Below are 18,715 nucleotides of genomic sequence, written 5' to 3'. Positions count from 1 at the left end.
CATGCTAGCAAAAGTAATTGTCAATATCCTTCAAACTAGACTTCAGCAATAAATGAACAAGAGCTGCCAGACATATTAACTGGGTGGAGAAGAGGCAGAAGCACCAGAGACAAAGATAATATAAAAAACAGACTGTTCAGTAAAATATTTACATCTGCTTACTGACCATTCTAAAGCCTGACTAGCTGGACCATAAACTGTGGCAATGTCTTAGAGAAAGGATACCAAATCAGGTCACCTTATTTGCATCCTGAAAAATCTGAATGCAAGATGCAACAATTAGAACTGAATATGAAATAACTTTTTTAAGCTAGGCAAAGGAATGTGATCAAGGCTGGATACTGCTACCCTATTTGCATTCTGAATATATCAAACAAAAATGCCAAGTTGGATAAATCAGATGCTGGAGTTAAACTGCCTGGAGAAATATGAACTTCTGACATGCAGAGGATAGCACTGTGATGGTAGAAAGTCAGGTAGAGATGAATAACCTGTTGAAGATGAAAGCAGAAAGCTCAAAATTTGTCTTACTGTTCAACATAAAGATGTTATCTTGCATCTTGCCCCATAACTTCTTTGCAAACAGACAAGCATGATGTGGAGGCAGGGACAGATTTTTTTTTTCCTGGGCTTGGAGAACTCCACAAATGGTGAAAAAAAAACAAGAAAAATAATAGTTGTGTAAAATCTTACCATAATCATAGATGTTCTTGCGTTCAATGCTGCAGTATTCTAACATGAGGGATCCTCTGCCCAAAGGCAACCCGAACTTTCAGCTCATATACCAAAGCTTAGACTGGCTGCTGTATGGTGTGTGGGACGTCACACGCAGGAACCATAAACCATGGGCCATAAATGTGACATCTGCAATCACAGACCTCAGAACTGAACGTCCCAGTCAAACAACAGTACAAGGTAAAGTGAAAAGGATGCCATCCAGAAAGGGAAAAGGTCCTGGAGGGGGTAGGAGGGTGGGATAGGAACACTGCAACATGGAAGAGGACATCTATGGTTATGGTAAGACTTTACACAACTATTCTAGGTCCTTCTATTCTCATGCTGCAGTACTGTAACATGAGGGAGAGTAACAAAGCTCAACATATGTTATGGGAGGTGAAAGAGGATGCATTCTCCAAGAATCCATGGAGGATGGCTTTAGCAAATCTTGCCCTAGCCCCAGAGATGCAGTCCAGTTTATAATGTTTAGTGAAAGTGTGGATAGAAGTCCATGTGGCTGCCTCTAAAATGGTGGCTGTATCTAGTCCTTTGAAGAATGTCCCTTATGAGGTCACAGTTCTGGTGGAGTAGGCTATCACAGTGTAGAGTAACAAGTTTTCCATGGAAGGAGTAGCAGAATGAAATTGTATTGGAAATCCACGAAGAGATAGTTTGGATACAGCATTCCCCAGAACCCTGGGGTGAAAGGATACAAACAATTGGTTGGACTTTCTGATGTTCCTAGTCTTATCCAGATATAATCGAAGCTGTCTGTGAACATTAATGGAATGGAGCACTTTCTCACTGTCATTCTGTGGGGAAGGAAAGAAAGCGAGTAAGTGAATAGACTGACCACTTTATGCATGAAGGAGGGTTTTGTACGAACAGAGACCCTATCCTTATGAAAAATAAGGAAACGTGGGTTAGCCCTGGCTACTTGCAACTCAGACATTTCTAGCCAAAGTTAAGGCTACAAGAAGCACCATTTTACAAGTGCACATCTCTAAGGTGGCTGAAGCTGCTGGTTCAAATGGAGCAGTAGTGAGTTTTTCCAGAATAAAATTCAAATCCCAAGGAAGGGGGCTAGGTTTCCTCAGTGGCCTGATGTGAAGGACGCCTTTAAGACGGAGCTTCACCTCCAATCTGAATAGTAATTGCGAATTGAGAGGTAAGCAAGCAGAGATAGCAGACAAATGGACTTTCACCGAGTATGAAAGCTCAGATTTTAGGAGCCTATATAAATAGGACAAAACAAGAGGTATATCCACTTGAAAGGGGTCTAGTTGCCTGTGAAGACATCATCTGGAGAACTTTTTCCATTTGGATAAATGGAATCTCCTGGTAGTGGGTTTCCCGGCCTCCTGCAGGAGGGATAGCACCATCCTCTGAGTAAAGGTGTCAAAATGGGTGTTACAATGTGTTCAACATGGCAGGATCTGATGTATGGACAAATCATTCCCAAATATTTTACTTTCATTTAGTTAAATGAAGACATTTATCACTGCTAAGTAGAGCGCATGACTGCCATTCTCATAGCACAGTCAAATGGTAAACAAAACACTTCTAGTGCATACAAATCAAATGAGAGTAGTTAACAGTAAAGATAAGTCACAAAACTGACATGCATGCATTTTCTTTTCATCTAAAGTACATCTGTTATAATGCACAAGAATGAAAGGCAGACAACAGCAAATAAAATACAAATAATGTAAATATAAACGTGTTAATTAAGCTATTTTGTTTTTTTACAATTTTTTATAATTATATAGTAACACCGCACCAAACAGTTGAAAGCTCTGAAAATTAAAAAAATAATAAAATCACAGATGGTATTAGTCAGTCTTTGCAAAATGAATGGCAGGACAGTTACATAAAAAAAATACTGAAATCCAAGTTAAAAAATATGCAAGCTAACTGTAAAATAATGTCTACACATGTAGTATAAATGCATAGTTATGTAAATCGCAAATATAACACCAAGTGTTTTACAACTGGATTCTAACATCAAGCTGCAAGTATAACAGAGGATTAAAAAAAATGCTAAAAGGGTTAACTATAGTCTACAGAATCTAAAATGTGAGCTTAGACCTCCCCAGGTTAAATGAGTAGTTACAGGAAACTTTGGACAGATAAGGTAAAAACAAGACTGATTGCCAGACAAGTGGCTTGTGTTTTTAAAACCTTATTGTTATTAAAAACAAAACAACTGTTAAATGTTCACATGCAACACTATTTGGTAATTGTAATAAACTGTCACAACTGCGCATACGTCACTACATTTGTTTGCATGTAAAAGTAAAAAAAAAAACTCATTTACATCAAGTACAGCAAACAGATGGGCTGAAGTATACATACAGTTCAAATAAATTATGCAGAAGGGTACAAATAACTATTACTACTTGTAGACAGCAAAGGCGACAGAAAAATATATTCTCTGTCATTAGAAATAGCCAAAAATGATCAAATCAGACAAAGCAAGTACAGCACAGCAGCATCTACATAAATTAAATGTTTCAATGGGATCAAAAGTTCCAGTGCTGCCTTGACCAAAAGGGGGTCACCAGCAAGATTTCAGTTTGTCCTGCTGAATCTTCAGCAGGATTTTCTGTATAAGGAGGGAAGGAGGAGAATGCATACAGAAACATCCCCTTTCAGGGAAATATGAAGGCGTCCACTCTCCAGGCTTGAGGGGAGGGGGACCTTGAGCAGAATAGATGTAGTTGTCTTTTCTGAAGTGAGGCCAACAGATCCATCTGTGGTGTATCCCAACGGTCGACCATGTCCAGGAAAACATATCTGTCCAACATCCACTCGTGATTCTGTGACAATGATCTGCAGAGAACATCCGCCTGAATGTTGTTTTGAGATAGGATGTAAACTGCCTGTAGTGTTACACTGGAGAGAGTAGCCAGCTCCCACACATGGCTGGCCAGCCTGCAGAGTAAGACTTGGTTCCCCCTTGCTTGTTGATGTACCCTACGACTCTGGTGTTCTGGGTAAAGACTTTGAGGGGTTCTGGCTATATGAGGGAAAGGAATGCCTTCAGAGCTAGAAGGGCAGTCATTTTCCTAATATTGATGTGCTTTTCTTCCGAAGATAGAGGTCCCATTGGCCCTGCACCTTGAATCCATTCATATAGTGGCCCCCACCCAAAATTTGATGCATCTGTGTGCATCTGTTTAACTGCAGTGACAAGCTGTAATGGAAGTCCTGGATTCAGACGATTTTGCCGAATCCACCACCTGCTCTCTTTCTTTAGACAGCGAAGGAAAGCCACCTGAAACACTAGTGCATGGGCGTGCTGGGATCAGACAGACCTTCTTCAAATGTCATTGACATGTCCTCATGTGTAGCCTGGCAAGAGGCAACGTGGGGAGAGTGGCTAAGACCCCGGAAATGAAGGAACACCCTGGCTGAAATGCAGTTGACTAGGAATAGATTTTGAAAGGGGATGGTCAGTGAAGCGACCTTTTCTAGTGGGGAGAAAGGCCTTCATCAATTCCATTCTTATTCTGCAACCCAAGAAAATCTGGTCCTGGGAAGGAGTAGAGGAGGATTTGAGTAGGTTGACTGTGAAACCCAGGTTTTTGAGGGGGGAAAATGGTGAATTGAAGGGGCCTTTGCAGGGTACTTGGATCCTCTGCCTGGATGAGGAAGTTGTCCAAGTATGGGAAGATTTGAATGCCTTTTGTCCTGCAAAAGGCCACTATGAGGGCTAGACATTTTGTAAGTATCCTTCCTGCTGTGGACAAACACAAGGGCAAGGCAGTAAACTGATAGAAGATTCCACTGCAAAATGCAGGAATTTTGCAAAAGGCTGGGTGGACAGGAATGTAAAGCTATGCCTCCTTTAGGTCTAAAGTGACCAGAAAGGAGCCAGGTGTCAAGAGTGGAAGAAGGGTTTGAAGGCACAGCATGCGGAAGGCGGGGTACATGCAAAAAGGGGTTTAGAAGTGACAGGTCCAGATGGGTCTCCATGAGCAATGCTTTCATTGGACTAGGAAGAGCTTGTAATAAAAGCCTTGATCCTCCTTATCCCTTGGGCACCCTTTCTATTGTGTCCTGTAGAACCAGCATTTTAATCACTTGAGGGATGAGATAAATTTAGTTTTCTGGTTGGAGGGGAATACCTTTTAGGGAAGGTTTTTCCTGCCAGGTCATAAAATACCCTTATTCCACAATTGATGAAACCCAGTTGTCAGAGGTGATTTGTTGCCACAGGGAAGACCATGAGAGATGTGGATAAAAAGGGGAAGAAGGTAAGGGGGGGGGGTTTGACAGTCATGCATGGTCAGGCCTGTCAGGCAAGGGCTGCCTTTGAATAGTTTGAGAGGTGCTAGGTCTGGTGGAGGAAGGTTTCCTGACACCTTTTCTGAATTTGGGGGTAGGAGGTGTAGAGGCCTTCCTGACAAATCTTGGTTTGACAAGGTAGTTTCTGGGAAACTTTGGCACTGGTGAGACAAAGGGATGCGTGAGGTCCTGCAGCTCATTGCTCTTCTCCTGCAAGTTTTTAAACAATTCTGCCGACTGCTTTCCGAAGAGGACGTTGTGAAGAAGGGCATCCATAATCTTCTTTTTGAAATCACCTGGCAGTGGCTGTAGCCTGAGCCAGAAGTACCTACGAAGGACTGATGCAGCTGACCTAGACGATGCTTCTGCAGCATCACAACTGCATTTAATGCAGCTGACCAAGACTATGCTTCTGCAGCATCGCAGCTGCATTTAATGGAGTGCCTAGTGACTTGTGCAGCCAAAGAAAGTTTAGAGGCAACTTGTGGTTTGGTGGGAGAATCTGGAATTGAGGACAGCAGATTCAAAGGTCTGTGACACTAGGTCTAAAGCGTATTTTACCATGTGAATTTGACAATTAATGGCTCCGAAGGCCAGGGTTGAAGTAGAATAAAACCTTCTTTCCTAACCTGTCCTTCACTTTGCTATCCTTATCTGATGGCAGTAGGGAGGAAGAGGGTAGCTATCTGGATTGTTTGTCATCTGAGACAGCAATTTAATAGCTGGGTCTGCCATGGGAGGCTTAATAAGGAATGTGAACTTTACAGAACCTGTCTGGTCTTTCAGGGGCAAGTGGCTGAGACTCTGGAGCTTTGGAAGTGGAGGCAAAAACGTCCAGATAGGCTGGGACCACTGGAGGAATGGCTGATGCGAAGGGGATTCCATCTGCAGAAGCTTGTCAATACCTCTTCTGTACCTCTGTCATGTGTGTGGAATCCCATTTGATGTACTCTCTCATTTGGGGAAATCTCCAAAAGGTGATGTCCTCAAGTGGGGAATCACTATCTAAAGAATTCTCTTTTGGAGAACAGTATGCCATGGGAGAAGCCAGTTGTGAGGCACAGCAGAGGGACTCATCTGAAGAAGAGTCCTCCTCATCATGAGTCTGTGGATGTGGCAATGGGCCAGCAAAATCAGGCCTGGAGCACAAGGTTGGAAGAGCAGCAGCAGTCTGAAGAAGTAGGCCTCAGGGCCAAGAAGCCTTGAAAGAGAGACTGAGAAAATGCCTGCCAATCAGGCAAATCTTCTGAGAGGAGACAGATGTTTATAGTTCCGTTTCCTTTTCAGAGAATGAGTCTTCGGTCCAGGCTGACTGGGCGAAGGCCTAGTGTCCAACATCAGCCTAGAACTAGAAGTGCCTTTCTCAGGGATGGTCGGTAACACCAGCTGTTTGGGCGAACCTGGTCCCCACCCCCCCCCGACATTGGAGGCCAATGTCGCTGATACTACCACGGGTGTGCAGGCTGGAGAAACTAGGGCGGCATCTGGAGCAGTACCCAGCAAAGTTACCAAGCCCAACAGACGTACCTCAGCCCCTAACCCAGCAATTGGCAGGACGTCCACTCAGACACGGTTGCTGTTTACGGCCTAGATATTTTGACCTTTTTTTCAGCGGTTCTGCTGAGATGGCTAGCTTCAATTCCATACCCAAGGAAAGATGTTTAAGTCAATGGTTTTCAACAAAAAGTTTTACGGCTGCGAGATGGCTGCGCAGTGTTTTGGGAACAAACTGGCAGATGTAGTACGCTTTGTAGTCGTGGGAAGGCCCTAAGCAGAGGTAGTGGCAGTCTTTGTGCAGAATTTGACGTCCGCACTTAACATTTTCCCTTCAGATGACATGGATGGAAATCAGCCAAGGGAAGAATATACAGCAACCTAAGCTAGCAGACAAGGCAGAAAAATTCTCCAGTGGGGTACTTATCTTTTCAGGAGTCACTTGCACGGAGCAGAAAGAGTGAGCTGATGTTCGACTAGCAGCAGAGAAGTTCTGAGGTCTGTGCGTGCTGATGCCACATTTATGGCCTGTGGTTTATGGTCCCTGCGTGTGATGTCCAATGCACCATACAGCATCCAGGCTATGCTTTGGTATATTAGCCGAATATTCGGGTCACCTCAGGAGCAGGATCCCTCATGTCAGAACACTGCAACATGAGAACAGAAGGACATTTAAAAGATGCTTGCTCTCTGTAAGGAAAGCAATGGCAAATCTAGATACAATTCACAACAGCAGAGATAGCACACTGTCAAAGATCAGTATAGACAAAGCTATAGTTCTCTCAGTAGTAACAGAAGACTATATAAAAGTTGGAAGGCAAGTAAGGTTTGTGGGCTGGAAAATTCCATGTTGTTGAACAGAGGCATTGTAGCAAACGTTTGAGAATTCCATGAATTGCAAAAAAAAAAAAAAAAAAAAGTCAATAACTACGGGAAATGTACCCAAACTGTTCACTGGACTAGACAACAGCAAAGCTAAAATTGAAAATACTTTGGCCACACTGCGAAGATATGGTTCAATAAATATGAACCACCAAACCCAATTAAATCCAATGAATATGAAGAAATGTAGGTCACCACAGTATACCAATAGGTAAACAGCTACAGCTGTACCCCGCAGCAGCAAGTGTAGGACAAACCACAGAAACAAACCAACATGGCTTAACTAGATCAACAAGCTTTATAATAAAAGGAAAATAATTTTGACAAAAATGAATTCCCATAATGTCAGAGCCTTTGTCACTGAAAAACTCGGGAGCTTAATGAAATCCATCAAAGCCAAGTTTGAGGCCAAAATAGCTACACAGGCCAGAGACAATCCCACTGCATTTTTTTTTAGTTGTTTGTAATTTCAAAAGCACGATGCAGCAACACAATGAGCTGATCTGATCATGAATAATGTTACCTATACTAAGACTGAAGACACAACTAGCCTACTGGCTGACAGACTTCGCTCTAATTTTTTTTTTTACCCCTCTCTCCCCTCAGTCTGTCCCTCAAGATATAGACCTGAAACTGGCTCACCTCCAACTATCACACAAGACAAAGTCCTAAAAGTGCTATCAAAAGCTAAAATACTGCAACAATGGGTCCTGACAGTATCCCTGGATGAATCTTAAACAGCATGAAGCACAATTCAGTCATACCTTTAACACTTCAGTCTCAGCTTCCATACAAGTTTTATATGAAGCAAATACAAAACAGCTACAGGTCATTCTCCTGCATAAGGATGACCTTCTACAGACCCAGCCAATTGCAGATGCATCGAGTCTGACCAGCCTCATATGTAAAGCCATGGAAAGACTTATGGAATCAACCAATCAGGACATACGGAACCTTCAAAAAACAAGACCAGCCTCAGTTTGGATTCATCAAAGGCAGATCATGCTTACTCAACCTGGTGAATTTTTTTTGTTTTTTTGTTTAAAAGGTCACCAAAGTAATTGAAGGCAAAACGGTACACACTACGTACCTCGGCCTGGCCAAAGCTTCTGACAATTCCCCACTCAGGCATAGTAGAAAAGCTAAATAAACCTTTACGTCACTTGCTGGATTGCCAACTAGCTCAGAGAGGACACAAATAAAATAGTGGAAGTTACCTCCACAAAGAGAGACCAGTTACCAGTAAAGTCCCCAGGTTTCTGTGAGGAGGGATCTCTTGTTTGACATCTACTTTTTTGAAGTGAAAGTCCGTACAAAAGGGCTCTGGCTGACTAAGTTTACAGATGACTGCAAGCTAGGAGCATTCATTGAATCCCCAAATGACTTAGCCATCCTACAGGAAGGTTTGTTTCAAATACCTGGCATTAAAGTCATGGTCCTACTCTAAATGCCAAAACATGCATTACTGTATGCTTTGGAAAGTCATCTACTACAAGGGAACCACCACACTGACAATACACTCCTAAGAGTTTACCCAGTTCGGAATTTGGGAACTTATTTGGACAGTGACCTAATTTTTGACCAACATGCGTCTACTGCTGTAAGAAAGTCATTCTATATTACACAACTTCTAACCAAACGGGATTGTGTCTAGATCTAGGATGTCACTGCCCTCTTTACTCAGCCCTCATTGGGCCAGTCATTAAATGTAATGTCTCCTTTGGCATGTTATCAGTCAAGACACGTGCAACAGGAATGTTCACAGACATACCAGTACTAAAAGGATACAAGGCCTGAACAATATCACCAATGGATTTAATGCACATCAGAAAGTCAAATTTGCATGTGAAATACTGCCTAGGGATCAAAACCTCTTCTGCAACATCAGAGTTTGCACGGGAGAATACATTAAGGGGATACCTCTGCTACAGAACAGACTCTCCCATCCACAAAAAAAAAAAAAAAAAAAAAAAAAAAAAAAAAAAAAAAGGAGTTCATCCTTGACTATTTTCAACTGCAACTTTGATCTATGAATGCAAAGCAGAAAACGTACCCCAGGACTGCCCCCTGTTCTACTAATGGAAAGATGCCATCCCTAAATACTTTACCTTATGCATAGGTCCCCTCAAATTATCTATGGTATGATCTCAGTTATTCACATTAGGGGTAATACATAATTAATCAACCTTGGGATGGGTAAGACTAATCTATAACCAAATGGGATAGGTTTATTGAGCACAAAAAGAGAAACTGTCTAGGCTTAAAAAGGCCTGCAAGGGCAGCTAGCCTAGAACTTGCTTATGAATCTATGAAAAGACCACAGACGAAAGATGAAGAGGTGGCACAAGCCATGCTGAATAGATAGCATTACTGAAGTAATGAACAGAGTGGCAAGAGCTTAAATCAGTTGCTGGCAGACAGGCCTATTGTGCTGAAATACTTAAGGTAAAGAACAAACTAATTAGACAACAAAGTTTAGCTGTTTTGAAAAGTAACAAAATATTTTAAAAGTGATTTTTTTGTAAGTATTTATGTATCTAATGACAAACACCAAAAATATTTTTTCATTACAATTCAAGATGCGACCACTCTTTTGCCTTTGAGGCTAAAGAAACCCAAGGGTACACCTCATAAGCAATCATTCCAAGTAACATTCCCCAAAAATTCATGAAAAAAGTCAAACTATTTCAGAGACACAGGTAATTTATGTATTTTCCTCTGAAAAATGAACAGCAGAAGAATTCCATTCACATGACTTGTACATTAAACACTCACTGTCAAAACAAACTGCTGTACAACATTCTTTTTTATTCAATAAATAAATCAAATCAATCCCTGCAAGCTTTCTATCAAAGTCTCTAGTGAAAAGGGGACTGATGAAATGATTACCAAGCAAATCTGACTAGGCAAAGGCACACAAAGTAATGCAAGTAAATAAATGTGAGGTAAGTAACCTACCATAACACATTATTGTTCAGACATCACTGCTGCAGTAATCCTTATTACTGGAACTAGCCACTAGGTGTACCCTCTCTCTCTCCACCCAACGTCTAGTGCTAATCTTCCCTCCAAGAGTGAAATAAAGACTTAAGCCGGGGGGGTTAAGTAGCCTGGAAGGTGTCACACACCACTGACAATCCAGGTGAGAGAAAAATAGAGAGAGAAAGGATTACAGGCTGCCTTTCCAACTACTGCCCAGCATCAAGCAGACACAAGAACTTAGGCATTCAATGAAAAGTATGAACATCCCTGTACACCTACCCAGACCAGAGAGATCAAGAGGCACTCAGAAATAACAGTGGAGAAGGTGGGTGGGAGACCGTAATGACCGCTGAGCTATTTGAACATCTGCTTCAATAAGATGTTACCTACAAAGCTGTACTACGACTTTAATTTAGAATATGTTGCTGTAGTCCTTACTACCGGGAGCTTTTTGTGTCATATGGGTGAAGGTCTGTGACAAGCAAATGGTGCTAAGCATGTCATGCAAAACTACCCTAAAATGAATGTCTAGTGGATGAGACAGTCATAAGTTGTTAATGCCCAGCCTGTAATGTTTGAAGTCAGTGTGAACTGGTATGTGACAGCTTCCATTTAAAAATGCCACTACAGCTGCTGTGCTCCAGTACCAACAGCCTTGACTGAGCCTGTCAGGTATTTCTCCCTAGAGGAGATACAGAACTTCATTCTTTAACAAAACGGCATAAGTCCTTATTAGCTCTCACATGGTTTAGTCTGACACCGACTCACCCTTCTTTTCAGCAAAGGAGGTGAGAAACCTGGTTAGTTTTCCATTGTTTTCTGTGTAAATAGTACCAAACTTGTCTGTCGAAAGCCACAGCATGCAGACTTCTCACAACCTTGTTTTGAAGGTTAAGAAAGCTGTTAGCTGAATAGTCCAGCTGAGGGTGACTTCTGACACTACTACGGATATGAAAGGAGGACCAATTCTTAGGCTCACCTTGTTCCTGGGAAAAATCAGGAAGGGATCAATGTACATCACGGTATAAAAGTTCAAATACTCTCAAAGTTTAAAAAAAAAAAATTGGAAATAAAGGTGCAGATATAGTTCAAAGGGTACCTGGACAAGTTTTTCAGAGACAATTTAGGTACCATAGGAGCTACCCCCCTTTTCTGTCAAAACTCCCATTAGAAATTGTTTCACTAGTCTCAAGCCAACCAAGGGCTGATCTAGTAGGAAGCAGACTGAAATGGCTGACAGAACTTTAACCTGTGTGTAAGCCAAGCCTGCCCCAAACAGCTCAATTATGTATTACAGAATGAGAGGCGTGCACATTACCTCTGGGTATTGTCCTCTGCTCTGGCACCAGTAGGACAAAGTTTTTTTTAGTGGTTGCCTTCCTAGCCTCCATGAAAATAATGAACATGTCCCTTGACCACCAGTATCTAAAAGGCATCAAGATTGTATTACTCACTGTAAAGTGTTAAACTGAAAGCAAACGCATGTGACCGAAAGTAATGGTGTGTGCAGCTGCAGGAGCCATGACAAAGTACAGATTACTGTTGTATTTCATGTTGTCTTCTGATGAAACAGTATTTTCAGTATCGGCATTCTTATTTGCTTCATGCGTTTAAAAATAAAGTATAACCTTATTCTGTGTTCGACTGAAAAATGGAAACAACTTAGTAGATGGTCTGATTCAAAGTTTAGTGGAATGTTCTTTTCTCAAGGTAAAAAAACATGCATAATAACTTTGTTATCCAAACCCGAATGTTCTTTCCTCATACGTTTAGCATATTTCCTCTTGGTCAGTTGGCAATAATTTATATACTATAACAGTGTGTTTTTTCACCAAGTGTTACTGATTTCCTTTATTCTGGAAGTCAGAATACTGAAAGCTTTGCCTCCAACATGTGTGTGTGTTTAAATTAAAGCTTATAATTTTATCCCAATAAGGACTGGAGTATTTTAACTACCATAACACCACTCAGTAAGAACCAGTGTCAGAGTGGAGTGTAATAAGGATTTTTTTTGCACAGTGTGAGAAGGTCCACTACTGTTGACACTACCTGGCCATTTCACCCAGATATTTCCATAAGAGAGAATTAGTACTACCTGGGCCAAATAGATACCAATCAAGTGCATCCTGGGCCCCACTCCCACCTCACTTTTTTGACCAAACAAAGATCAAGGGGATCAGAGGAAATGCATACTGAAATAGACCTGTCCATGCCATAGAAATGGTGTTTTGCGTTGCCCAAGCCCCTCAGAAAGGTGCTCTTAGGTCAAACTAATCTAGCAGTCTGTTATCTTGTGATGCACACAAAGTACAGTTGTGTACACTTACCATAAATGTAGATGTTAGAGTGTATTCACTGTTGCGGTCATTACATTTGGGTAATCTGCTGGCAGGTTGCCCTCAGCTGGGCCGAATAACAAAGTCTTGGGTCCTGCATTGGTTGCAGTCTCCTCTTCCATGATGCCAGGTCATCAGGGGTATAAAACATGCAGCAGACACCATTTTATTCAGTGTTTCTTACCCCAGATGTCAGGTGCCCCCCAAATGGGGAGCAAAAATATATATAAATATATACAAATAAAAATAATATATAAATGCACTTTTAGAAACAAACTTTACCTTCATATGAAAGCAAATACACCACAAAGGCTTGTGTGTATAGTGAAGGAAAGAAAAGGTATAGAAAAGGGGGATGGGCAGGTGGGTAACCCGGACTGCAACAGTGAATACACTCTAACATCTACATTTATGTTTAGTGTACACAACTGAACTATGTTCGTGTTTCACTGTTGCAGTCATTACATTTGGATAGAATCCCAAAGCTATGGATGGGAGGATGGAACTAAACAGCATTAGGAGCGGCTATAAGGACCTGCAGAACTGCAGTGGCAAAGCCTGCCCTGGATTTGGCGAAGAGAGGCAAATGATAATGCTTTGTGAAGGTATGAACAGAACTCCAAGTAGCAGCTTCTAGAATGTCTTTGGTTGGAACCCCTCTGAGAAAAGCTCCCCAAAGTAGAGGCTGCCCTGGTGGAATGTGATCTGATCCCCTTAGGCACAGGTTTACCATGGTGCAAGTAGCAGAAACAAATGCAGTGGCTTATCCACTAAGAAATAGTCTGCTTTGATATAGCCTTCCCCTCTGACCCTGCAGCAAATGCTACCAGTAGTTGCAGAGACTTTCTTAGAGATTTGGTCCCGTTTAAGTAGAATCTTCGTTGTCTGTGTACATCCAATGAATGCAGAATCCACTCCCCCTTGTTCTGTGGATTTGGGTAAAAAGTTGGAAGTTGAATGGTCTGGTTAAGAGCCACACTGGATACCACCTCAGGCATAAAAGGATTGGTCCCGAGTGACACCCTGTCCGGGTAAAATATAATAAAAGGCTCCACTGCCATGAGAGCTTGTAGTTCTGAAACCCTTCTTGCTGAAGTGACTGCCAAGAGAAAAACAGTTTTCCAAGATAGAAAGTTTATATCCGCAGTAGCAGCTGGTTCAAATGGAGGCAGGGTGAGTTTTTCCAGCACAAGATTGAAGTCCCATGCAGGAGTTGGTGATGATCTGGGAGGCCTTAAATTTTTGGCCCCTCTAAGATACTGTTTAAACAGAGGATGAGAAAAGAGGGGAGGCTTTGTGTTGTAATGAGCCGAGATGGCAGAGGCATGGATTTTTATTGAAGAAAAAGATAGGACCTTGTCAAGCATCGCAGTCAAATATTGTAAAATCTGAGGAATATTGGGCTTTGCTGTGTCTGTTCCTTGTGCTTGGTCCCAAGCACAGAATCTCTTCCATTTATCAGCATAAGATTTTCTATTACTAGGCCTTCTGGCTTCCAAAATGACATCCATCACAGATCTACTGAGAGGTGTTTAAATAATTAGTTGATTAGCCATGCTGCAAGATTCAGTGTTTGGAGCAGAGTGTGTAGAATTTGATAGCTCTGCTGAGACAGTAGATGAGGTATTTGAGGCAAGTACCATGGAGGAAGCAGAGACATATTCCTTAGAAATGGGTACCAGTGCTGGCGAGGCCAGTCCGGAATAACTAGGATCATTTTTGGTTTTTCCTGTCTTGACTTTTAGTAAGACCTTTGAGAGTAGAGGCAGAGGGGGAAAAGCATAGACTGAGAGCATCCACTTTCCATGCTTTTTTGTGATGAGTTCTTGTGCAGAATTTGTCCATCTGATAATTTTGGGGAGAGGCAAATAGATCTATGTCTGGGCTTCTCCATTTCCGTGTTAACATGCTGAAGATTTGTGGATCCAGTCTCCACTCGTGTGGGCCCATAAGATTTCTGCTTAGGTCGTCTGCCAGAGTATTTTGCTTTCCTGGCAGGAATTGAGCTTGAAGATTTATTTGGCAAGTCAAGGCTGTGTTCCACAAGATCATGGCTAGTCTGCAAAGGGGGTAGGAATGTGTAACCCCCTGCTTGTTTATGTACCACATAACTGTGGTGTTGTCAGTCTTCATCAGTAGTTGTCCTGGATGAAGCAAGTCCTTGAAGGTTGTCAGAGCATTCTGAACAGCTAGCATCTCTTTCTGGTTGATATGCAGATGCATTTGGTTTGGGCTCCATTCGCCCTGAATATATCTCCCTGCAGGTGGGGCCCCCCAAGCATAGTCTGAGGAGTCTGTAGTTAGGGTTTGGATGGCAGTAGTTAGGGTTTGGGTGGCAGGAGATAAGAGTGAACGACAATCCCTTGTTTTGGTGACATGTCTCTACCCACCAAAGAAACTCCTGTTGTAGGCAGGGAATGAGAGGAATCAATGTTTTCAGACTGTGACAATGTTGACTCCATAAACTTTTTAGGTACCACTGAAGTTTCCTCATATGCAGTCTCGCCTATGGAATTAGTAGAATTCAGGATGCCATGAACCCCAAAGCCTGCAGAATTTGACTTGCAGATAACTGGGTTTTTGTTGCCATTTGTTTGAAGTATGTTGTCAGTTGCCTTTGTCTGGCGTGAGGTAAGCAATATGGGCAGTTCTATTCAAGCTTGCAATCAGGAATGTAATTAGAGAGGGTACCAGTTGTGATTTCTTTTTGTTTATGGTGTACCCTAGGCATGCTAGAAGCCTTTTTACAAACACTTATTTTGAAGAAGAGTGTCCTTGTCCTCTGCTTGAATGAGACAGTCGTCCAGATAAGGATACATTTGTATGCTTCTTTGTCTGCAGAATGCAATTACTGACGCCAGGCACTTTGTAAAGACCCTGGGCGCAGTAGATAAGCCAAAGGGCAGTGCAGAGAATTGGTAATGCCAAAAACCTGCTTTGAAGCGGAGGTATCTTCTGCATGATTCCCTTATTAGGATATGCAGGTATGCCTCTTAAGTCTAGAGTTACTAACTAAACATTCCTGCCTAGCATAGGCAGTAGCTGTTGTAAAGTCAGCATTTTGAATTTTGGAATGTCCAGGAATGTGTTCAAACTCAATAAGTCCAGTATTGGACGCCATGAATTGTCCTTTCTGGGTACCAGAAAAGTCTTGAATAAAAACCTTGTCCTTTTTCCTTTTCTGGTACCGGGTGAATAGCCCCCATATCCATGAGGGACATGACTTGTTTCTGGGCCTCTGCCCACTGGTTTTGTGGCAGATCTGGCCATCAGTTTGGAAATAGCAAAGTATGGAAATGAAATCTGTACCCCTGAGATACTATGTTTAATACCCACTTGTCCTGGGTAATTAACTGCCAATTTTGAGCACAAAGTGCTAGTTCTCCCCCCAAGGGGGATGCCAAAAGATAAGTGCCTGGTGACGGTAGAGGAAAGTCATTGAGACTGCTTACTGTAGGGTTGTGCTTTGTTTCCTCCAGATTTGGAGGTGGTGGCACCCCATTGCTTCAATCTGCAAAAACCCTGTGATTGGTATCTAGAGCCTTTTGAGCGCCTGGATTTGCCCTGAGTGGCTCTGTTGGACACAGGAAAGGACCAGTTTTTAGTAGGCCAGTGTCGACTGAACCTGGGTGGCTGCACTTGCAAGAAATCTTTTACTGTTTGCATAGATTTAGCTTTGACTTCCACTTTCTTTAAAACCTCTTCTGTCTCATTACCAAAGAGTACCATGCTGCAAAGGGGCATCCAACAATTTAGCTTTAACATGATCAGGCAGATTTTGTTCCTTGAGCCAGGCATGCCTTCTAATCACAGATCCAATAACGGCGGCCCTACAAGAGGCCTCCAAGGAATCAAAACCACATTGCAAAGTATACATTCCAACTTGTTCTGCTGAATGCAATAATTCATGTAACTATTTTCCACACAAATCGGAAATAAACAATTTTCTGTTTCAGTAAGCCCATAACATGCTGTTGATATTTAAGCATATGAAATTGGCAGTTTAAAGCCCCGATTGCCAAGGTTGCAGACATATAAACCTTCTTACCCAATCTATCCAGCACCCTGGAATCTCCATCAGAAGGAGTAGGATTTCTTGGCTGTAGAGGCCTTTACACTCTTGGGACCCTGAGAAATAGTTTCAGGATCAGCAGCAGGATTTTTGAAAAGAAATTTGTGGGAGTCAGGAACCCTGTAATATCTGTCTGGCTTACTAGGAGCCAGAGGCAGGGAATCAGGAGCCATACTAGATTTCGAGAACACATCAACAATGTCTAACAGGAGGTATTGCCAAAGGCCTATGCTGAGGAAGAAGGAAATCCCTAAGCCTCTTGATTCAGAGAAGTCCTGACTCTCCCAGTGAAAATGTTCCATTAAAGTATGCACAGTCTCTCCAAAAGAGTAATCCTCAGGAGGAGAGGCAGATGGGATGGATTCCTCTGCATCAGAATCCACATAGGCTGGAATAGAAAATTCCTGATCAGAAGAAATGGAAACCTGATCTGAAGATTCATAATCAGTGCCTTGCCTAGGCCTCTTAGCAGGGGGTGGTTGGGAACCCCTGATCAAGGTAATTAAATCCTCAGCCATTTTCATCATCTGTTTTTTAGGCATAGGGGCCTGAGCATGTGGCTCATGCATCGGTTTTTTAGGCATAGAAGATTACCTTGTTTTTGTTGCTGGCGTCAGTCTAATATAGAAATGTTGAGGCCTGAAAACACCCTCAGAAGCCAGTGCCTGCTCAGCGGCTCCAGACCCATCTAAGGGAGAGACATCCACGGATTCAATACTCTGTGAATCTCGCGGCATACCGGACTCTGAATGGGTCTCTGTAGAAGCCTGCAACTAAAAGGTAGTGGGTATCAGGGGCTGCGAAAGCACCTCACCGAGTACCGGCGACTGGCTTAGGAGAAGCTTAGTCTGTTTTGGACCTCGGCATGTCTTTTTCCTTGCGTTTTTTGTGAACTCCAGTAGCCTGATTGCTAACAGATGACATTTCAGGATAATTAAATCTTGAACCAAAATATTTAGAAGCAAAAATATACAGACGCTTTAGTGCGTTGGTTAAATCTAGCACTAAACCGACAGCAAGGCACATTGTGGTCTGGGCCTAGGCAAGGAATACAGTACAAATGAAGATTATGAGGTATTTGCTTCCCACAAGTTATGCAATTATTAACTTTCACTGATATCGGTAAGGAGCAAGAAAAAGTTTCCAACGGGGTACTTAGCTTTAGTTTGAAGACTTCGGTTCTGAAACTTGAATACGAAAGTTTCAGGAATTGGCCGACCGGCACTTGTGAACTGCTTCTGCTTTGGGCACCGCGCGTCAAGAAAGACCAAATAAAATGGCATCAGCTGCATGTTTTATACTCCTGATGTCATGGAAGAGGAGACAGCAACCGACGCAGGACCCAAGACTTTTGTTATTCGGACCGAGTGAGAGCAACCTGCCAACAGATTACCCAAATGTAATGACTGCAACAGTGAAACATGAACATCTGTGGAATTCTGCACCTGTGTACAAGGTGAAAATGACATCTCCGTGCAACATCCATTCACATGGGTGTGCATTCGTTCTTACTTGGTCTGGCACGGTATTCTATTCTGAAGTCATCTACCCTGCCCCGAGACACACTGTGTTCACTGTCAATTATCACAAAGTCACTGCTGATCTGCAATGTGTAGGATCTTTTACCCCAGGTTTGTTGATGTTCCATGTCGCTGTGGTGGCTTCTGACCAAATCTGCCTGAAACAGTGAATCAAGGCTAATATTTCTATCACATTTCTACGCCTCTCTCTGAAAAACTCCCCACGCCCCCTTGTATTTTAAGTTTGGAGTGAATACTCCTCCAGTCGTGGCCAAAGCATTTGGTGCTGAACATCTGGATGGGGTTTTCCTGGCTAAAGGGGATGCCCAAACAGAGCTCCTCTGCTGGGCTTACCACTCCATCTTTAGCAACAAAGGGGAAGACCAGTATTTTCTCTACAGATCGGGAATGCTGATCCAATG

General features: G+C 42.4%; 1 protein-coding gene across 1 annotated transcript in view; it reads right to left on the bottom strand.

The window, feature by feature from the left end:
• The window catches only part of DNAJA2 (DnaJ heat shock protein family (Hsp40) member A2), a gene marked incomplete in the record, with an annotated part of 1,055,602 nt that overhangs the window by 1,001,847 nt on the left and 35,040 nt on the right, over nucleotides 1-18,715 (bottom strand).

This window comes from Protopterus annectens, chromosome 8.part1, assembly GCF_019279795.1.
Source record: "Protopterus annectens isolate FY-2018-M chromosome 8.part1, PAN1.0, whole genome shotgun sequence".
NCBI lineage: Eukaryota > Metazoa > Chordata > Ceratodontiformes > Protopteridae > Protopterus > Protopterus annectens.
The sequence above is the reverse complement of the archived record's forward strand: the minus strand, read 5'-3'. Positions and strand labels throughout refer to the sequence as shown.